Source organism: Macaca fascicularis, chromosome 7, assembly GCF_037993035.2.
Source record: "Macaca fascicularis isolate 582-1 chromosome 7, T2T-MFA8v1.1".
In the NCBI taxonomy this organism is placed as follows: domain Eukaryota; kingdom Metazoa; phylum Chordata; class Mammalia; order Primates; family Cercopithecidae; genus Macaca; species Macaca fascicularis.
Genome location: NC_088381.1, coordinates 7082094 through 7105063, shown reverse-complemented (window position 1 = coordinate 7105063; position 22970 = coordinate 7082094). Strand labels below are relative to the sequence as shown.

The 22970-nt window shown below is 44.5% G+C and overlaps 1 protein-coding gene across 3 annotated transcripts in view; it reads right to left on the bottom strand.

The window, feature by feature from the left end:
* The window catches only part of TRPM1 (transient receptor potential cation channel subfamily M member 1), a 151962-nt gene that overhangs the window by 93877 nt on the left and 35115 nt on the right, over positions 1-22970 (bottom strand). The window contains exon 1 of one of the 3 annotated variants that reach the window (XM_073995378.1): positions 3970-4319. The exons of the other annotated variants lie outside the window; for them this stretch is intronic. The gene's annotated coding sequence lies outside the window, so the exon portion shown is untranslated. Of the gene's footprint in view, positions 1-3969; positions 4320-22970 lie in introns of those variants that run through there. 3 annotated transcript variants of the gene reach the window in all.

Genomic DNA, 22970 nt, shown 5'->3' with positions numbered 1-22970 from the left:
CCGATATTCGAGAGCGGAGCTGTCCTGCATGGTAGACCCTGGTAACCTGAGACTGTTGTGCCCCTGATATGTGGCCAGGGTGAATGGAGACACGCTGTGAGTGTGAGATGGCACGCTAGTGTTCACTGTGACATGAGAGCTGAAAACGAGGTGTGTAGCAGGATTTCAAAGACTTAGAACAACAAAGACAGACATAAAATACCTCACTACGTGTTTGGTATTGACTGCATGTTGAAACAATCATATTTTAGATACATCGTGTTAAATGAATTATAGAATTAAAGTTAATTTCACTTATTTGTTTTTAATTTTTTTTTAAGTGGCTACTGCACAGTTTGGAATTATATCTGTGGCATATGTGCTATTTCTATTAGGCAGCAGAGGTCTAGAATAATACACATTAGGCCAGGCGTGGTGGCTCACGCCTGTAATCCCAGCATTTTGAGAGGCTGAGGTGGGCAGATCACCTGAGATCAGGAGTTTGAGACCAGCCTGTTCAACATGGTGAAGCCTCATCTCTACTAAAAGTACAAAATTAGCTGGGCATGGTTGCGGGCACCTGTAATCCCAGCTACTTGCAGGGGAATCGCTTGAATCCAGGAGGCAGAGGTTGCAGTGCGCTGAGATCATGCCATTGCACTCCAGCCTGAGAACAGAGTGAGACTCCGTCACGAAAAAAAAAAAAGAAGAATACGCATCAAACACTAAGCATGGTCGGCAGCATGGGAGAGTGGGGATCAGGAGGAGTGTGTAAACAGGACTTCACTTGGCTCTTCTGTGGGGTTTTACAACTTTATATATTCATGTAGTATGCTTTTTAATGATTAACAAACAAAAAAGGGCACTGTGGCCATGATTCCTGAGCAGCAAGCTTTCCACCTCACCATGCCTGCAGAATTTGCCCACTCCTGTGCCCTGTCTCCAGGAGAGCCAGGGCCACCTGCCAAGAGCGTTACCCCTACCTTAAGGCATTTCAGGCATTCCCCACCCTGGGGGAGCAGACACAGGATGGATAAGTTGTGATGAGGGAGGAGGATACCTGTGCTTGCCACTTTCACGGTGGGGGCAGACAGGGGGCCAGGGGTTGGGGGAATGGGAGCCAGAAGCCGTGAGGGAGGAGGGGACAAGGTGCGCAGCAACAAGAGGGTCTTAGCAGCGGGGGAGGGGAGTACTGTGGCCTGATGTTAACTTGTTTTCTTAAAGTCAGCTCTAGCATTGTAACTGCATTTTTCCCCACTTAGCAATTGAAGATACAGTTTCTGAAAAGCAGTGAGATAGATACTAATAGGTGCTTTCTACAAGAGGCTGGGAAAATTGCTCCTGGCATGATGGGCATCTGGGGTAACAGACCAATCTGTTTCCTAGACTCTGCCTGCTCCCAATGGATGCTGTAATTCCTTCACCCATGGCTGAGTCTAACCTCAGAGCTTGCGAAAGAGGAGAATGGCAGATACTGACCCATCAGATACCTCTGCATATCACTGAGGGCAACAGGTCTCTTGCTACTGTCTACTTAATGGAGGTTTTAAGACATTGAATCCCCTTAATCTCTAGGTCATGGAAGGCTTGGGGGTATTGAGTCCTCTTATTCCCCTGGCTGAAGTCTTCCATTTTCCCAGGTACTGCATTTACACACACACACAGACACACACAGACACACACACACAGACACACACACACAGAGACACACACACACACAGACACACACACACAGACACACACACACACACACGCAAATTATAGGACATCTTCCAAACATTTTCAACCAAAGCCAAAGCCTATTTTCTAAAAACATCTACTGCCCCCAGTAAGAGGATTTTAGGTTGATAGAAAATCTGTTTTGTTTTCACTTAGTTCAGAATGAAGATGACTCGCATCTTAAAATGCCTGAGTGTCATTTCACTTCTTGTGCTTGTCAACTTTACAGAGCAAATAAATGAGGTTGCACAGAGCCAAACCAAACACAACTCCAAACTTCTCCCAGAAAATAATAAAACATAGACAGTTACAGCAAACACCTTCAACAGGAGCAAACACCTTCAATTACATTTTTTGGGGTCTAAAAAAATACACTGCAGAGAATAGCCAATTTATGTTATAAATATAATTGCAAATGCCATGAATTAAAACTGCTGCTGGATAGTTCAAAACAATGGCGTTTTGAGAACATGACCAAAGGCAGTCTTTTCCAAAATCAAACCCATATTCATCAAGTGCACTCAGAGAGAGGCAGAGCTCCATTCTTAATTCCTCCCTAAATATCTGATTCAGACAGAGAAAATGTGCCTCATCTTCCTTCTCCATTCTCAGTTCCTATCCCTTGTTAACCCAAACACAATTTCTGCAAATTTTTCCTTCCTTCCTTCCTTCCCCCCTTCCCCACTTCCCCCCTTCCTCCCTTCCTTCCTTCCTCCTTTAATGGAGTCTCACTCTGTCACCCAGGCTGGAGTGCAGTGCCGCAATCTCAGCTCACTGCAACCTCCACCTCCTGGGTTCAAGTGATTCTCCTGCCTCAGCCTCCTGAGTAGTTGGGACTACAGGTGTGTGCTACCACGCCCAGCTAATTTTTGTATTTTTAGTAGAGTCAGGGTTTCACCATGTTGACCAGGATGGTCTCTCTCTCTTGACCTGTGATCCGCCCACCTCAGCCTCCCGAAGTGCTGAGATTACAGGTGTGAGCCACTGCCCCCGGCCCTGCAAATATTTTCATTCCTCCTTACCTCCCCCACTACTTCTGCTAATTTTTGCTAAGGTTTTAAAAAACATACACATTGTATACATGCACCAAAATATCACACGTACCCCCAAAATATGCACAACTATGATGTATCAATAAAAAGTACAAGAGATATATTTTCTGGGAAAAAAAGGAAAATGAATTTGTGATAGAAAATGATTAAAGAAAAAGAAAAATGTAGAAATGTACAAAGGAATAAACAAACACCACCCATAAGGCCTCCATCCTAAAACGACTGATATTTCCGTGTATTTCTAGGCTTTTTCTGTGAATAGATTAGACAGGTGTATGTGTGTGTAATGAAAAACACAATAATTCTGCACGGTTATTATGCCTTTTTCTCTGTCATTTTAAAAGTGACTGTGTGATGTTTCATCCTATGGACAGACCATGATTTATGTGTCCAGCCCTCTGCTTCTGGGCATTTGGGTTGTTCGCTGTGCTTTCCGGTGGCACACGATGCTATGTCAATGTTGGCATCCCTTCAGGATTCTCTCCTCAGGATGGGTTCCTAGGTGTGGACTTGCAGGGCTTTGCTGCGTGTTGTTGAACTGCCTTCCAGAAACCAGTTTGCACGCCTCCCAGCAGTGAGAGGGAGCAGTACTCTCCCCTCCTGATGCTGTTCTGTGTAGCCAATCTCTTCCCCAAGGCTTTCACAGGTAAAATATCAGCTATTACGGCTTAGAAGTGTAAATGCTGTTTCTGCTAGAACTTCAGCATTTTCTGGGGTTCTAAGGAAGGTGCACCTTTTCCCCAAGCAAAGTAAGATGCTAAGAAATGACAGGCAAGAAGTGGAGGCCTGGAGCCGGGGCTTCTGAGCAGATCCCTGGCACCTGGATTTAGAAGCTGGCCCCGAGGGAAGCTCAGAGGGTTTCAGCCTCTTTGTGACCCGCTGACAGAGTGCTTGTCCCCTCTGAATCAACCTGGTGAGTCCCTTCTGCTGAGAGAGCCTCTTGGAACCCAGGCTGAACACAGGTTCACCAGCTGTTCCATAGGGTCCTGTCCAACCAGCCTCAAGAGGAGGGGAGCAACAGGCCCGAGGAAGCACATGGAGCTTGCCCGCACCTGACCTTACTTGTACCTGAGCCTACCTGCACCTGAGGTTACCAGTGCCTGAGCTTACCTGAGTCTGTGGTTATCTGCACCTGAGTTTGTCCACACCTGAGCTTACCCACACCTGAGGATACCTGCGCCTGACCTCCCTTCACCTGCTAACCCGCATCTGAGCTTACCTGCCACAGCAGTGGAATGGAGGGCACGGCTCAGGCTCTTCCAGCCTCCTCCTTGGCCAGGGCAGGGAGCTGGGTGAGGAGGGCCCAGCCTTTAAGAGGAGCAGTCCCCATGAGGAGCATGTGAGCACTTGGGCCTGGGCCCTCATGATCCCTGTGAAGCGATGGCCCCATGACCTGGCTCCCAGGCCAGAAAAGGAAGCCAGGGCCCCAAGCTTCCAGGCTGTTCCATGTGGAATCCACAAAGGCGGCCTTAGGATGTGAGAGAGGTAGGGGAGCTAGAGCTTTCCCTTTGAAGTGGCCCCGCCACGTCCCCCTCCCACCCAGCCAGCCCTTCCCTGGCTGGAAATGTCAGCAGGGTTTGCGTAATCGAGACAATTGGACACAATTGTTCTTTCAGAATCCCCTCATCAGCCGGGCAGTGCTCGCTCCCCGGGGAGCGTGGAGAAGGCGGCACATGGCATTAATTACTGCTAATCCTTCTTCATCTAAGTTGGGCCTGAGGTCAGGGTGAACCCAGCTGCAAATGCAGTGTGAGCCCCACATGACTCTCAGCCCCTTCTGAGTGCTTTTAATCCCTGCTCTCCCCACTTCACTAGGAGCTTGCCTGCCCGGCATCCACAGTCACCTGAAAAGCACCGTGGTGGGAGCTCTGTTGGATGTGCTGTAGCAGTATGCATGGTTATTCCAGCTGTCCACGAGCTTTCTCAGCCCAGGAGGAAAGAAACCCAAACCCTGAACTACCCCTCTTTGCAGAGGGGCTGGGTCTTCCCCAGCATCTGAGGCTCTTGGGCATTGGCCACCTCCCCCTTCTCACAGAGGAGCAGACAGGTCGGATGGAAGGGAAATTAGGGCTGTTCCCGTTTTACAGAAGAGGACTCTGAGCCACATGACAGGGTGGCTTGCCCGGAGAGCAGGTGGGGTGGAGCAGGAGTGCCCAGGTTGTCATGTTCCGCCCGTATGTAGAGTCCTGAAGGTGGAGGCTGGGCTCACTCCCCCACCCCATGCCTGGCAGACAGGGAGTCTCTGAACTTCTGATGGAAGCACGTGTGCCAGGCCATTTTCTTGGTCTGTCTTTGCTTTCATTAGTTTCATTCGGGGTCTGTCCCCACAGAGTGGTCGGCAGAGGGTCGGGTGAGGGGCTCCCACGTGCTTTGCTGGAGCGGGCACAGCCCCGGGGGGTGCAGTGCCTGCAGCAGCAGCCCTGGCCTGGCTCCCGGGTCTTCTTTCTTGAACTGGTGTTGGCTCCTCAGGCCTGAGAGAGTCACGGCTTCATCGGGAGCTCTTCCAGGAGCTGAGGGAGGGTACTACGTGGCCGGAATTCTGAAGGCACAGTCAGGACAATCCGGGGCATCTGAAATCAGTCTGGGAGCCGTGGGGAAAGGCCACATGGGGAAGTGAGCTGATGGCCGGCACTGCCACAGCTGGGAGGTGTGGAGGCTCTGTGGTCAGTGCCAATGACCAGCCCCAACCCGGCCGGCTGCCATTCAGTGGCTCTCCAGGCAGTGGGCCCTTCACTAGACAAATACGTTCTTTTTCAGGTTCAGATAAGCTAGAAACAATGGGAGCCCCAACCTTCCCCAAGAGAATACCTCCCTCCCCAGGGTCTGTGCAGTGTGGCCTGCAACTGGGAGCTGAGATGTCCTACACAGTGGCCACAAGGCACGTGTGGCTACGGAGCGCTGGAAACAGCCAGTCAGAATCGAGATGTGCTCTGAATGTAAAATATACACAGGATTGCCAAGACTTGTGATAATAATTGATTGTACGTTGAAATATTTAGAACATATTGGGTTGAATTGAATGTTATTAATTTTTTTCACCCGCTTCTATTTACATTTCAAAACCGACTACTAGAAAATTAAAAATTGGCCCAGCTCACACCTGAAATTCCAGCACTTTGGGAGGCTGAGGTGGGTGGATCACCTGAGGTCAGGAGTTCGAGACCAGCTTGGCCAACATGGCGAACCCTCATCTCTACTAAAAATATAAAAATTAACCGGGAGTAGTGGCGGCGCCTGTAATCCCAGCTACTGGGGAGGCTGAGGCAGCAGAATCACTTGAACCCGGGAGGCGGAGGTTGCAGTGAGCCGAGATCACACCACTGCACTCCAGCCTGGGCGGCAGAGTAAGACTGTCAAAAAAAAAAAAAAGAAAAGAAAATTTAAAATTGCCTCTACTCTGTGGCTCACAGCTGTGGCTCACCTTGTATTTCTGTTGGGCGGTGTTGAACTTCTGCTGTGGGGGAAGGCGTTCTCACCAGACTGCCTACTCTCCGGAGGCATCCTCCCCCATGAAGTCACTTGGATGACCTGGTGCATGGACACAGTGTATGAGGACTGTGGAGAGACGCTGTAAGGTCTGAGAATTATTATGTGTCTGTGGAGCTGTCTGAGGAAACAAGAACAGCACCGCAAAGGGTGGATACTGACCACTCACTCCTCACCCAGCTGTGGGGGCAGGGTCCTTCTCCTCATGGGTGAGGAATGAGGACACATTCCTCAGAGGGAATGAGGCCAGCTGGCGGTCACAGTTGGTGAGAGTGTGGGGACAGTGACCTGTGTGCTCACCTGTGTGGGGCCCTAAGGAGGTCGTGGAAAGTCCCCAGGCTGACAGGGGACACACCAGGTGGAGGCCCAAGGGTCCTGGTTGGACTCTGAGATGAGACAGCAATACTGTTTCTCATGTTCCTTCGTTCCCTGCATTTCCTGACCAATAGTTACGTCTCGAAACCTGTTCAGATTCAAGGTGAACTTTTGCGACAAGACTGGTGGTGGTGTGTCCTTCTGTTAGGAGCCATCTCTTTTACAATGCTGGTGGACTTTGATGATGACTGTCTAGGGCCATGATATCGCTAGGACTTGCAAAATGGTGATTTTTTTTTTTTTTTTTTTTTGAGACAGAGTCTTGCTCTGTTGCCCAGGTTGGAGTGCAGTGGCTCGATCTTGGCTCACTGCGACCTCCGCCTCCCGGGTTCACGCCATTCTCCTGCCTCAGCCTCCCAAGTAGCTGGGACTACAGGTGCCCGCCACCACCCCCAGCTAATTTTTTGTATTTTTTGGTAGAGACAGGGTTTCACCGTGTTAGCCAGGATGGTCTTGATCTCCTGACCTTGTGATCCACCCGCCTCGGCCTCCCAAAGTGCTGGGATTACAGGCACGAGCCACCGCGCCAGGCCGCAAAATGGTGATCTTCTAATTAGGTCGACTGTTCTTTATTTGTTAGCTGGAATTCATCTATAAAGAGAAACTCCCTGGGCAGATTTGGTCACCCTGAGGCACAGCTTGCAGAGGAAAGACAGGGAAAAAGGTTTCCCTCTCCAGAGGAATTGGTTGGTTCCCTGGCCTCATTCCAATGTGATTAATGCATTCCTTTTCTTCAGAGTGTCAGTATGAATTCATGGATTTGAACATATTTGATGCATGTAAATCCACAGCAGTTATTTTTCTTACTATTGTTCGCATGGTCCCAGTTTCACAAAGGCTCCTGAATCCTTCTGACACCACCCCAGGAGTCTCTGAGAGCTCCTTTGCTATCTGGAATGCAAAGATGTTTTGGGATCGTCTTGTACATTTCTTGCCCCAGATCTGGGCTCAGGCACTTCTCCAAGGAGCCCTGATTCCTTTGAGTGAGAAACAGTATTCAGAAACTAGGATGTGCTTCTGAACTGAATTGTTTCTGAGCCTTTTCAGCAGGCGGAATTATGAAGCTGTGTGTGTATGTGTGTGTGTGTGTGTGTTTGCACACGCATCTGTAAAGAAAATGCATCATGTATGCTGATAATTTTCAATTCAAATTTAGAAACAGAGGGATTTTACTTAACTTCCTTGATTTTATGTTTGTGTCTCTTTCTGCTTATGCTAAAAGCCTTATTCCTAATGACATTAAAAGCTTTCTCTTTTGCTTTATCCTGAATATAGTTTCAAGTAACATACCCATATTGCTAACAGTACTGGAAGCAGCTTAAAACATTGTTTTGCTGTTCTTTTTCACCTTGCATATGTCCTGTTAGGTTTTCTCAAGAACTTAAAGTTATTATTCTCTGTGTGGTTATTCTACACACTTGATACATAGCAAGTTTGGGGAACGCAGTACCCGAGAACCGTGGGGAGACGCTGGCATGTCTGAGAATTAGTATGCGTCCAGTGAGCTGTCTGAGCAAACAATAGCACTAACGCTAAAGGCAGATTTCCAGTAAGATTCACTCATTGAATTTTCCATTGGATTTCCATGCATTATTTTAGGAACTGGTTTTTAAATATAAGTCTGTTTTATAATTAAGTGAAACATTTGCATTTTAGCAAAGTCCAATCTGCAAACAAGATTCTTTCAGAGTAGTCTGGCTATGGCATCTGTCTTTCTCCCTCGTTCTTCTTTTCCCACAAGTAAACTTTTTTTTTTTTTTGAGATGGAGTTTCGCTCTTGTTGCCCAGGCTGGAGTGCAGGGGTGCGATCTCAGCTCATGGCAACTTCTGTCTCCTGGGTTCAAGTGATTTTTCTGCCTTAGTTTTCCAAGTAACTGGGACTACAGGCACGTGCCACCATGCCTGACTAATTTTGTATTTTTAGTAGACACAGAGTTTCACCATGTTGGTCATGCTGGTCTCAAACTCCTGACCTCAGGTGATCCGCCCACCTCAGCCTCCCAAAGTGCTGGGATTACAGGTGTGAGCCACCATGCCTGGCCGCCACAAGTAAACTTAAAAAAATATATATATTATTTTATCCTTTCACTTTTTAAGTGTAAATATATACGTATTGTTTCTCTCTGCCTCTTTCTCACATACATGGTAGAGGACTTTACACACTTTGTTTTGCTTTTGGCACTTCACTTCTCCAGTTTTCTTGGAGAGGACATGGCTGCCCCTCATTTCTTTTGACAGCTGTGTGGTCCTAATCCCTGAGTGGATGCATGAGAGTTGATTCAACCAGACCCGTGTCAATGGGCACTTGGGTGGCTCTTGGTCTCTACAAATAGCACAGCAACAAAAAGTCTTGCCACATGTCCTTTTGCATTTGTCTGTAATCTTTAGGTTAGATTCCGAGAAGTGAGATTGCTGGGATTAAGGGTATAAATATGAAATTTGCTAATATTGCAAAACTTTCCTTCACAGAGATTATAGCATTTTGCATTTCCAGTGGGATTTTATGAGTCCTTGTTTTCCTATAGCCTCACCAACATAATAAGTTGTTAAACTTTTAGAATTTTGCCAATCTTAATAGGAAATGGTTTGTCCATATAGTTTTGGCCTATAGTTGTCTTCATTTTTTGGATGCTGTTGTCTGGTTTTGGTATCTGGGTAAAACTGGCCTCATAGAACGGGTTGGGAAAAGACCCCCCGCCTCCTCTATTTTCTGTAAGAGTTTGTGAAAGATTGGTCTTCATTACTCTTTACAAGTTTGGTAGAATTTACCAGTGAAGCCTTCTGGGACTGTGGTTTTCTTTATGGGAAGTTTAAAAATTAATACTCCAATGTCTTTACTTTTTATAGGTCTGTTCAGATTTTTCTGTTTCTCCTTGAGTCAGTTTCAGTAATTTGTCTTTTCAGGAATGTGTCCATTTCATCCAGGTTTTAAAATCTATTGGCATCCAGTTATTCATGGTGTTCCCTTACGATCCTTTATATTAATGTGTCTAGAAGGTCATTAGTGATGCTTCTTTTTCATTCCTGATTTAGCAATTTGAGTCTTCTCTGTTGTTTAGATGGACAGTCTAGCTAAAGGGTTTTCAATTTTGTTGACCATTTCAGGGAATCAACTTTTGGTTTCATTGATTTCTTCTATTGTTTTTCTATTCTTTATTTTATTTTTTCCGTGTTAGTCTTGTTTTATTCCTTCTGCTTGATTTGGGTTTAGTTTGCTTGTCTTCTTCTGTTTTCTAGAGTTGAAGGTTAGGTTGTTTATTTGAGATCTTTCATTCTTAATATGGGTGTTTACAGCTATAAATTTCTCTCTGAGTACTATTTTAGCTGCATCCAATATAATTTTTCATATTTGTTCATCTTAAAATATTTTATAATTTTTCCTGTGACTTTTTTAGCCCACTGGTTACTTAGGAGTATGTACTTTAATGTCCACTTTTGAATTTCTCAAGTTTTTTTCTTTTCTTTTCTTTTTTTTTTTTTTTTTTTTTTTTGAGACAGCGTCTTGCTCTGTTGCCCACACTGGAGTGCAGTGGCATGATCTCAGCTCACTGCAACCTCCGCCTCCTGGGTTCAAGTGATTCTCCTGCCTCAGCCTCCCAAGTAGCTGGGATTATAGGCATGTGACCCCACGCCCAGCTAATTTTTGTATTTTTAGTAGAGACGGGGTTTCCCCATGTTGGCCAGGCTGGTCTCAAAATCCTGACCTCAGGTGATCCGCCCACTTTGGCCTCCCAAAGTGTTGGGTTTACAGGCATGAGCCACCAGGCCTGTCCGACTTTTTTTCTATTATTGATTTCTAATTTAATTCCACCGTGGCTGGACAACATACTTTAAAAATCCTTTTATACTTATTAAGGCTTGTTTTTTGGCCTAGCATATGGTCTGTCCTAGAGAATGGTCCATGTGCACATGATAAGAATTTGCATTTTGTGTATTTTGTTGTTGGGTGTAGTATACTCTTAGACGTCTGTTAGGTCAATGTAGTTTTAATTTGCATTTATCTTACTATAAGTAAGGTTGGCATCTTTTCATGTGTAAGGGCCATCTGTATTTCTGTTTCTGTGAACTTTCCACATCTCTTGCTCATTTTTCTATAGGGTCTTTTTCTTTATTTTATGTTATTTGAGACGGAGTTTTGCTCTTGTTGCCCAGGCTGGAGTGCAGTGGCACGATCTCAGCTCGCTGCAACCTCCACGTCCTGGGTTCAAGTGATTCTCTAGCCTCAGCCTCCCTAGTAACTGGGATTACAGGCATGTGCCACCATGCTCAGCTAATTTTGTATATTTTAGTAAAGACAGGGTTTCTCCATGTTGGTCTGGCTGGTCTTGAACTGCCGACCTCAGGTGATCCATCCGCCTTGGCCTCCCAAAGTTCTGGGATTACAGGCGTGAGCCACTGCACCCAGCCTTTTTTCTTTATTTTTAAAGCTTGTTCCTACATACCAAATATGGTGAAATTTTGACTTTAATAAAGTGGCAAATATTTTTTTTCCAGCTTGTCACCTGTCTTTTGACTTTACCTACTTGCCCTGGCTTCTTGCTTCCTCGATATCCACAGTCTATTTAATTCAATTTATCATTGAGATCACCTCTCCCATGCTCCAGACACTGCTGGTGCGGTGTGGAGATATGGCAGTGACTCAGAAATGACTTTTAAGGGTTTGCAGGCTAGTGGGGGAGCCAGTGCTCATATAAACACATTTGAAATACAAGGCAGACTCTAGGAAGCATTGCAACCGGCTTTGACAAGCAAGAGGAAAGCAAAAAGGAAGAGGGAGCTTCCAAAAGAAAGAGGAGTAATGGGCCAGGTGAGGCGACTCACACCTGTAATCTCAGCTATTATGGAGGCTGAAGCAGGAGGATCACTTGAACCTGGGAAGCAGAGGTTGCAGTGACCCGAGATTGCGCCACTGCACTCCAGCTTGGGCAACAGAGTGAGACTCTGTCTCAAAAAAAAAAAAAAAAGAGAGAGAGAGAAGAAAAAAAAGAAAGAGGAGGCCAGGTGCGGTGGCTCACGCCTGTAACCCCAGTACTTTGGGAGGCCAAGGCAGGTGGATCACCTGAGGTCTGGAGTTCGAGATCAGCCTGGCCAACATGATGAAACCTCATCTCTACTAAAAATACAAAAAATTAGCTGGGCATATTGGTGGGTGCCTGTAATCCCAGCTATTATGGAGGCTGAGGCAGGAGAATCGCTTGAACCTGGGATGCAAAGGTTGCAGTGACCTGTTATCATGCCACTGCACTCCAGCCTGGGCAAATGGAGTTTCAAACTGAGCATATAGTTTGGATGGGAGTCCTGGCAGCAGACTTGAGGAAAGGGGGCACTTTAGAGTTGGAGATGGCAGACAGTAGGGCGTCAGGGCAAACATCCTGTGAGCTGGAGCTTGGTTCCCAGGCTGGAGATGGGTGGTGGGCAGAGAAAGAGGACAATAATGCTGGGGACAGAGGGCAGGTGTGGGGCAGGGTGGGAGTCCAAGGGCTCAGGCCACCACTGGCCAAGCAAAAGTTTTGTGAATCCTGATCTGAAAGCCCTGATCCAAAAACTTTCCCTTTCAAAGTCTTATTTGAAGTAAGACTTATATTGGTTCAAAAAATTATATTGCTCCTGGCATTGACTGCAGAGGTGGGCTTCCACTTTGCATACTGTTGAATTCTTTACATGTATTTAAAATAAGTTAGTACTACTACTATTACTGACTTATTGCTACTGATTCTCAGTTGGCAGAATCTCTGAAATAAATAAAAGTGGTAGGTTAAAAAAAACTTTGTTTTGTAAATTAAATGTATATTTCATTGAAAAATGTCTCTATGAATTAAGAAGGCTAGAGGGTAATTTAAAATCTTTTGGTGTTGTTGTAAAAGATAATTACAAAGTAAACAAATGGATAACTAGATTGGACAAAGACATAGAGGTCTATCAATACTTTCGATTACCATAAACTCTGCTTCCATCTCTCTACTGACTGACAAAAAAATAAAGCAGGTTTCCCCACTTGGAGGAAAATAAGATCGTTGGATATTTGGAACGTGGGTCTTGGAAACTCCTCTCTGTGTCTGGAAGGCAGAGGGTCTTCCCAGTGAGCCTTAAGATCCAAGTTGGCCAAAATATGCTAGCCATTCTCTGTAGGCTGCCCAGCCTCATCAACAGGTGAACGTTGGCAGCGGCCTTTTCACACCACTCTTCTCCACCCCATGGCTCCGGGTTTAGGAAGTGAGAGCTCCTGAGGCCCCTCTATTGCTCCTCATCCTCCATTGGAGGACACAGGCTTGTGAGGACTGGCCATGGAGGTATCAGTGGGAGAATTGAAATTGGACAGTGACTTCCTGTCTGGTTGTAAGAACCTTCTTTTCATTTTTTTCTTTTTTCTTTTCTTTTTCTTGCTTTTTTTTCTTTCTTTCTCTTTTTTTCTTTCCTTTCTTTCTTCTCTTTCTTCCCTCTCTTTCTCTCTCTCCTCGCTCCCTCCCTCCTTCCCTTCCTTCCTTCCTTTTCTGCTCCTCAGTGGGTTGTGTTGCAGTGCTGGCAGATGATGCATGCTAGAATAACAAACACACGGGTAAAAAAACCTGCCAAGCATTTAATTTTTTTTTTTTTTTTTTAATCTTCAGAATACTCTCTACAGTGAAAATAAAACCAGTGACTTTGTGGTGGAGATAATCCATTGTGTTACAGCTTTGTAGCTGTAAACCCAGTGTGGCCACGGAGGTTGGTCCTGGATCCTGCCATGAGGAAAGGTTGCAGCTGGAGCTTCTGGAAGTTCCAAGGAGAGAGCATTATCTGAGCTGGTTTTCCTTCTCATCAAACGTCTAACATCTCATTAATCTGCAACTACACTAACTGCATGGAAGAAGCTCCAGTGCCGCACTGTGCTGGCATCCCTGAGAGTCTCAGTGTAACGTTCTACCCTCTGCTGGGACCTAATGGAGGACTTTCAAATCCCAACACCATAGCTAACGCTTCTCAAGTCTTCACTCTGGAGTGATGGCAAAACTCCCAAAATGTGGGTCCAATTATATTGGACCAAGTTGATTCGACCTTTTCTTCCTTCAAGACGTCTGTGTTCCTGAAAAGAAATCTGGGCAGGAATAATGGCAAGAGATGATTTTGCCTCCATCTGACTTCAAGCTGCTTTTGTTGATAGCAGCAGACTGCGTAAGAACAGGATCTTCAGGAGACACAATGATGCTCCTGAGCCCCATGTAGGCAGCTGTGGCTCCTCACAGTCCACACAGGAAGCTGTCTCAGTGTTAGCAAGAGCTCAACGCATGGCACCCCTCTTCACACCAGGCGCCCAGGGCGTTATTTCTATCTCCTGTGTCCTCGTGCCCTGTGGAAATGGCGGAGCTCATAGCAGTCTTCAAGTTGATCTCCTGTTAGTGTCATGTCCTTTAAGTAATGCTTTATAACTCCTAAAATCTGAATTTTACCCCATTTGGTTACAATAACCGATAAAGCAAAACAAAGCACCCCCAAAAAATTTGGCTGTACCTAATCGCAGTGAAACTTTTGTTCTGGGAATAGAGTATGGTTACCCGAATCTTTTGTTTAAGTAAGCAGAAAGACTTTGCATCTTAATCTTTTGAAAAAGTCTTTGGAAAAGTTTGAAACACAGGCCAAAGCAAGGCTGCTAAGAGAAAGGTAGCGAGTGTGAGCACACAGAGCTCAGAGGGGTAGGACAAGTGCTGGAAAGTGTGGCAACAGAAGAAGGGATGTGGCATTCTACTTTTTAAAGCTCATTCCTTCTTCCCAAGTTGATTCAGAAATTGAGTGGCTGGGAGCTTTGGCTCCTCCCTGTAATCCTGGCACTTTAGGAGGCCGAGGTGGGTGAATCACCTGAGGTCGGGAGTTCACGACCAGCCTGACCAACATGGAGAAACCCTATCTCTACTAAAAATACAAAATTAGCTGGGCATGGTGGCGCATGCCTGTAATCCCAGCTACTCGGGAGGCTGAAGCAGGAGAATCGCTTGAACCTGGGAGGCGGAGGTTGTGGTGAGCCGAAATCACGCCACTGCACTCCAGTCTGGGCTCTTGAGCAGACAAGAAACACCCTGGTTAAAGATTGCTAACAATTAGTCCCAAATCCTCCCCAGTCCTGAGAAACTTTGCTTAGCAGAGGTTTCTACATCCCACTATGCCCCGCCGCCCCCTCTCCCCCGTCCTTCTGCCAGGGGGCCAATTAAACTGTGTTTTTTTTTTTTTTTTCAATTGGCTGAGATGAAAAGGAACGGTGTCCACTTTGAGGGGTTCCTAACTCGGAGATAGTTCTTCTTAGAGTATTGCATCTGCCCAGGGGCGATATTCTCTAAACTGGGCTTCTTAGACCTCAGGCATTCTCAACAAAAAAGATTCCATGTGAACTAAATTAGGGCAACTCTACTTCCTATATTTTCCTCTTGGAGATTCACAATGCATATTAGGATATTAGAATTCTGAGAAGTCTTGCCGCAAACAGCCCCCTTTCCTTTCATGTAATCCAGCATTCCTCAAACTCATTTGCCCGTAGTATCTTTTTTCTTCTGAAATACCTCTTAATATTTCGCATAGCGAAAGTATCATAACAGAGGACTTGAAAATAATCAGATTAACACGAGGTTAACCATGTGAGGTGCTGGTGACTGTTCGTGTCGGAGCAAACTGCTTCTTGAAGTCCCATTCAGAGGGCGGGAGCAGGTTCCTGACAGCAGGACCCCTGTCCAGGGCTGCTGTCTTGGTTTTGGTGAGATAGGATCATCTCCCAATGTGTCTTCTGTCTGAATCATCCCCGTCGAAACTCACCACGGGCCCATCTGCTCCACCTGGGGAATGGTGTCTCACAGGACGGAGCCTCCCAGCCAAATCAGTAGGAAGGGGAGGGGTAGACAGGCCAGGACCCCCAATTCCGCCTGCTCCTCCCTGACTCTCCAGAAAGAGTGCTGCCTCCTGAGCCCCTCACTGCAGGAGACTTGGAAAGCGAGGGCTACAGGGGACCCTCCCATTGCCAGGGGGTTCTGTGAAATGTCACCTATGCATACAAAATTCAAGGACAAGGTCTGACAGCTTTTATTTGCAATCCCCAGGGAATAGAGATAAAATGGGTCAGAGACAATATCTGAGGAGATAATGAGAATTTTCCAAACTGATGAAAAATATTTTTCTACATACTTCAAAATGTCCTTTTTTAACCTTTAAGTTGTAGGATACAAGTGCAAGTTCGTCACACAGGTAAACTTGTGTCATGGCGCTTTTCTGTACAGATTATTTCATCAGCCAGTTTTCTTTCCCCACCCCGCCCCCCAACACCCAGGTTTTCAGCCTAGTGTGTCCAGAGTTGGTTCTTTCCCCTGGGTTCTCTGTCCTCCTGACTTCAAGAACCAAGCCGTGGACCTTCCTGGTGAGTGTTAACAGCTCTTAAAGGTAGCAGGGATCCAAAAAGTGAGCAGCAGCAAGATCTACTAGGAGGAAAGAATAAGCCTTCCACACCCTGGAAAGGGACCCGAGCGGGTGGCAGTTGCTGGCTCCGGTGGCCAGCTTTTATTCCCTTATTTGGCCCCCATCCACGTCCTGCTAATTGGTGCATTTTACAGAGTGCTGATTGGTGCATTTTACAGAGTGCTGATTGGTCCATTTTACAGAGTACTGAATGGTCCATTTTTACAGAATGTTGATTGGTGCATTTACAATCCTCTAGCTAGACTGAAAAGTTTTCCAGGTCCCCAGTGGACCCAAAAGTCCAGCTGGCTTCACTTCTCACTAGTATGCTTATTTTTTTTCTGGTCTTTTCTCTCTTCCCGCTGTCCATCCTCCAAAAGGCCCCCATGTGTGTTGTTCCCCTCTATGTGTCCATGTGTTCTCATCATTTAGCTCCCATTAATAAGTGAGAACATGTAGTATTTGGTTTTCTCTTCCTGTGTTAGTTTTTTAAGGATAATGCCCTCCAGCTTCATCCACGTCCCTGCAAAGGACATGATCTTGTTCTTTTTTATGGCTGTCTAGTATTCCATGGTGTATATGTACCACATTTTTTTATCCAGTCTATTATTGATGGACATTTAGGTTGATTCCATATCTTGATGAAAGATGTTAGTCCACAATTTAGGAATCCCAATGAACTCCAAGCATAATAAACACAAAAAAAATACACATCTAGTCAAACAACAGTGAAATTGCTGAAAACCAAAGATAAAGATACAATTTTAAAACGTTGTAAAAGGAAAAGATTATCTTCTATACAGCAGACAGTTACTAAAAAGGCAGCTGACCTCTCAACAGAAGCAATGAAGGTCAGAAGGTAACAAAATTATATATTCAGAGTGCTAAAAGGAAATCATTGCCAACCTAGAATTTTACGTCTAGAAAAAAATATTCTTCCACAACAAAAGAAAAATGGAGACATTTTTAGACAAACTAACAGAGAGTTAATTCGTAATAGACTTACAAAGAGCTTTCTTCAGATGGAAGTAAACATAACACAGATAAAGGCATGGAACAAAAAGGAATAAAGAACGATGAAAATAGTAAATATGTGTGTACATCTAAATGGATACCAATTGTATAACATAATAGCGATAATATCTTGCAGGATTTAAAACAGATCTGAAGCTGGGCATGGTGGCTCACACCGGTAATCCCAGCACTTTGGGAGGCCAAGGCAGGCGGATCACCTGAGGTTAGGAGTTCAACACCAGCCTGGCCAAAATGGTGACATCCTGTCTCTACTAAAAATACAAAAAAAAAAAAAAATTAGTCGAGCGCGGTAGTGGGTGCCTGTCATCCCAGCTACTCAGGAGGCTGAGGCAGAAGAATCGTTTGAACCCGGGAGGCGACCATGTCAGTGAGCCAAGATTGCGCCACTGCATTCCAACCTGGGCAACAGAGCAAGATTCTGTTTAAAAAATAATAATAATAGATAAATAAAAAGTAAAATAAAACAGATTTGGAATTAAATGAAAAAAAACTTCTGGTTTTGGCATGGATGTGTAAAAAGCCATCACTTTCATTTTCACAGCAAGAAAAAGCTGTTTAGATCAATCAGACAGTTGAGGTCACAGGGACAAACAGACACTCTGAAAAATGAAGAGAAAGGGAAATATAGAGAATGATAGCTTCTAGAACTGGAGAAAATGCTAGAGCCAGAAATGGGTAGGAAAACTGAAGCTGTAATTGATGAATTTCTGGAGGCTGACTGTGGACTAGCTTAGATGTTAAAGGATCCAGGGATGGCCCATCTTAGGGTACCCCTCCCACTTTTGTGAGTTTTACCTCCAAGCACTCCAGCAGATTCTCACAGTGAAGATCACAGAAAAATCCCTTCCTGTTTCTAGCAGGGATGGAGAAAAGTAACCCTGTTGAGACACACCCGGAGCACTCTCTCTTCTGCCTGCCATCAAGGGAAGCTACATTATCAGAGTCTGTCTTAGTCTGTTCAGGCTGCTAAAACAACAATGTCATAAGCTGCCTGGCTTATAAACAACAAACGTTTATTTCTCATAGTTCCGGAGGCTTGGAAGTCTAATATCAAGGTGTAGGCAGATTTGGGGCCTGGTGAGAACTTGTGTCTTCATAGACACACCTTCTAGCCATGTCCTCACCTGGTGGGAGGCACGAGATAGCTCCCCGGGGCCTCTTTTACAAGGGCACTAATCTCATCCCTGGGGACTCTGCCTCTGTATCTGATCATCTCCCTAATGCCCCAGTTCTTAATGCCATCACATTTGGGGTTGCGTTTCAATAATTTTGGCAGGGACACAAACACTGAAACCACAGCAGAACCTAACCAATGTGGGGGAGGAAAAATACCAAACTCCAGCCCCCTTTAGTCTGCCCACTGTTGCAAGGGAAATACCACACTCCAGCTCTCTCTAGCCTTCCTGTCTCACACAAGTTGGGGAAAAGCTACTGAGAAGCACTGGTGGAAGTCACAGCCCAAGAACACAGGCTGAGGTCTAATTGCAGCATTCTAAAGTGCCCGGCGCAGTGGCTCACGCCTGCAGTCCCAGCACTTTGGGAGGCTGGGCGGGTGGATCACCTGAGGCCAGGAGTTTGAGAGCAGTCTGGCCAACATGGTGAAACCTCATCTCTACTAAAAATACAAAAATTAGCTGGGTGTGGTGGCAGGAGTCTGTAATCCCAGCTACTTGGGAGGCAGGAGAATCGCTTGAACCCAGGAGGCAGAGGCTGCAGTGAACCATCACGCCACCGCATTCCAGCCTGGGCAACAAGAGCGAAACTCTGTCTGAAGAAAATAGATAAATAAAGTGCTTCCCTACTCCCACACCTTACCACCATCACCAAAGGCTTCTGTGTAATTCCAGAGGGTCACAGCTGGAAAACTGCAAGGCTTAGACTATTTAAGAATTTCCTAGGGAACCTGAAGATAATAGAGAAAAAAAGATTCTGGAGGAATGTGAAGCCAGAAACACCCACACCTACAGTAAACAGTGTAATCCCTGGCCAGATGAACATAAACCCTCACACCAAAGGCCTATTTACCTCAGTTCTTTTGCAATGCATCATGTCTGGCTTTCAACAAAATAATTACAAGGTATGCCAAAGGCAAGAAAAAGCAGTGTGAAGAGAGAAAGCAAGGAAGAGAACTAGACTCAGATATAGCAGTGAGTTTGGAATCACGAGGCTGGAAACTTTAAATAACTACGATTAATACTAAGGGCTCTGACTGGGTGGAGTGGCTCATGCGTGTAATCCCAAAACTTTGGGAGGCTGAGGTGGGTGGATCACCTGAGGTCAGGAGTTCTAGAGCAGCCTGGCCCATCTCTACTAAAATTACAGAAATTAGGCCAGGCATGGTGGCTCATGCCTGTAATCCCAGCACTTTGGGAGGCCAAGTGGGTGGATCACCTGAGGTCAGGAGTTCAAAACCAGCCTGAACAACATGGCGAAACCCCATCTCTACTAAAAATACAAAAATTAGCCGGGTGTGGTGGCACGTGCCTGTAATCCCAGCTACTCAGGAGGCTGAGGCAGGAGAATCGCTTGAACTCGGGAGGCAGAGGTTGCAGTGAGCTGAGATCGCATCACTGCACTCCAGCCCGGGCGACAAGAACGAAACTTCATCTCAGGGGGAAAAAATAAATAACTGATCATGGTGGGGCATGCCTGTAGTCCCAGCTATTTGGGAGGCTGAGGCAGGAGACTTGCTTGAACCCGGTAGGTGGAGGTTGCAGTGAGCCGAGATCACTTCACTGCACTCCAGCCTGGACAACAGAGTGAGATTCAGTCTCAAAGAAAAAAAAAATACACACACACACACACAAGCACACACTAAGGGCTCTAATGAACAAAGTGGACAACTTGCAAGAACAGATGTGTAATATTATCAAAGAGAAACTCTAAGAAATAATCAAAAGGAAAAACTAAAGATCAAACACACCTACAGTAATAAAAATGCCATTGATTAAGAGGCTAGACATTACCAAGAAAATAATTAATGAGTTTGAAGATGTCAATAGAAACTTCCAAAACTGGAATGCAAATTAAAATAAGAATTAAGAGATATCCAAAGACTGTGGAACAGTTTTTTAGAAAAAGCTGTATCAGGCCGGGCACGGTGGCTCACGCCTGTAATCCCAGCACTTTGGGAGGCGGAGGTGAGAGGATCACTTGAGGCCAGGAGTTCGAGACCAGCCTGGCCAACATGGTGAAACCCCATCTCTACTAAAAATACAAAAAATTAGCTAGGTGTGGTGCACGCCTGTAATCTCACTACTTGGGTGGCTGAGGCATGAGAATCCCTTGAAACCAGGAGGCGGAGGTTGCGATGAACTGAGATTGCACCACTGCACTCCAGCCTGGGTGACAGAGCCAGACCTTGTCTCAAGAAATATAATAAAAATAAATAAATAAAAAACTGTATCGTACATGTAATATGAATACCAGAGGGAGAAGAAAGAGGGAAAGGAGCAGGAGAAATATTTGTAATAACAATGAGAATTTTCCAAAATTAAGGGCGGACACCAAACCATTGAACCAGAAATGTTGAAAAGCATTAAGCACAATAAATACCAAAATATGTGGACATACCATGTTCAAACTACAGAAAACCAAAGACAAAGAGAAAACTTCGGGAAAAAAAACAAGATGTCTTGGTCAGTTTGGGCTGCTATTAGAGAATACCATAGAGTGAGTGGCAACAGAAATTTACTTCTCACAGTTCTCAGGCTGAAAATCCAAGATCAGAGTGCCCCACGGTTGGGTTAGGACTCTCTTCTGGGTTGAAGATTACCAACTTCTCACTTGATCTTACCCAAAAGGCCAAGAAGCTGAGAAGACTGATTGCCAGCTTCTCATTGTATCCTCACAGAGTAGAAAGCAAGCTAGCTGGCTCTCAGGTCTTTTCTGATAAGGGCATGAATCCCATTCATGAGGGTTCTATCTTCATGACCCAATCACCTCCCAATGGTCTCACCTATAAATATGCTCACATTGGGATTAGGGTTTCAACACACGAGTTTGATGGGGAAGGAACACAAGCATTCAGTCCGTTGCATGAGAGATGAAAAAATACCTTACTGGCCGGCGTGGTGGCTCACACCTATAATCCTAGCACTTTGGGAGGCCGAGGTGGGCGGATCTCCTGAGGGCAGGAGTTCCAGACCAGCCTGATCAACATGGAGAAAACCTGTCTCTACTAAAAATACAAAATATTAGCCAGGTGTGGTGGTGCATGCCTGTAATCCCAGCTACTTGGGAGGCTGAGGTAGGAGAATTGCTTCAACCTGTGAGCCGAGATCATGCCATCGCACTCCAGCCTGGGCAACAAGAGCAAAAATCCGTCTCAAAAATAAATAAATATATAAACCTTATCTATAGAGGAACAAGGGTAAAATCTATATCAGCATTCTTGTCAGAAACCATGAAGGTAAGAAGAAAGTGAGATGAAATATTTCAAGTGTTGAAAGAAACAAACCAACAACCTAGATTCTGTATCCAGAGAAATTATCCTTCAGATGTGAAAAAGAGATAAAGATATCATCAAACAGAATTGAGGAAATTTGTCACTAGCACATCTACTTTGTGAAAAATGCTAAAAGAAGTTATTCAAGAGAAGGAAAAGATATGGGTCAGAAATTCAAATCTACATAAAGGAATGAAGAGTGTTAGAGAAGAAATAAATAAAGGTAAAGTAAAACCTTTTATTTTTTTTAATTTATCTAACAGATAACTTTGTACAAAAATAATAATAGCAACAATGTATTTGGTGATTATGACTTATATATAAGGAAAATAAATGACAATGATGTTATAAGGAACAGGAGTGTAAAAGTGGAAATACTCTGCCATAAAGTACTTGCACTACTCATGAAGTGATATAGTGTTAATTGAAAGTGGGTTTAGGTTAGTTTTAAATGTATACTGCAAACTCTAGAGCAACCACTAAAAAGATAATTAATATGGTAAGAGAAGAGAGAACATGGAATTATATAAAATGCTCAGTTGAAACTAGAGAAGGCAGAAAAAGAGACTAAGAAAAGACAAATGTAATACATAGAACATGGTTACAAATATGGTAGATATCAATCTGACTATATTAATAATCACTATAAATGTGAATGGCCTAAATACACCAACTAAAAAACAGAGGCTGCCAGAGTGGACAATAAAAATAAGACCCAACTATATGTTGTCCACTTTATTTGACGTATTTTTTCCTTTTTTCTTTTTTTTGCCCATTGTTTAGCTCCCATTTATAATGTTGTCCACTTTAAATATAAAGAGATAGCAAATTAAAAGTTAAAATATGGGGAAAGATATACCATGCTATAGTTAGTCAAAAGAAAGCTGAAGTAGCTATATTAATTACAGGTAAAGCAGAAAAAGGGAACTTATTGGGATAAATAGGACATTACATAATAATAATAAAGGGGTCAGTTCTCCAAGAAGATGTAAGAATTTTTAATGTGTATATGTCCAACAATGATGTCAATTTGCAAAAGGCAAAAACTTACAGAACTGCAAGGAGAAATATAAAAATCCACTGTCGTAGTTGAGACTCGAAAACACATCTATCAGTAATTTATGGATCCAACACAGGGAAAATTAGTAAAGATATAGTTGCATTTAACAGTACTATCTATGAACTTAATCTAATTGACATTTACAGTATAATTCATCCAACTACAGCAGAATACACATTCTTCTCAAGTTCGCATGAAACATTCACCAAGAGAGACAACAGTCTGAGACATAAATCACACCCCAGCAAAATTAAAAGAATAAAAATCACACGAAGTATGCTCTCAGACCACAATGGAATTAGACCAAAAAAAAAAAAAAGTAACCAAAAGATATCTGGAAATTCTCAGATAGTTGGAGAGTAAACAATTCACTTCTAAATAACAGGAGTCAAAGAAAAATTTTAAA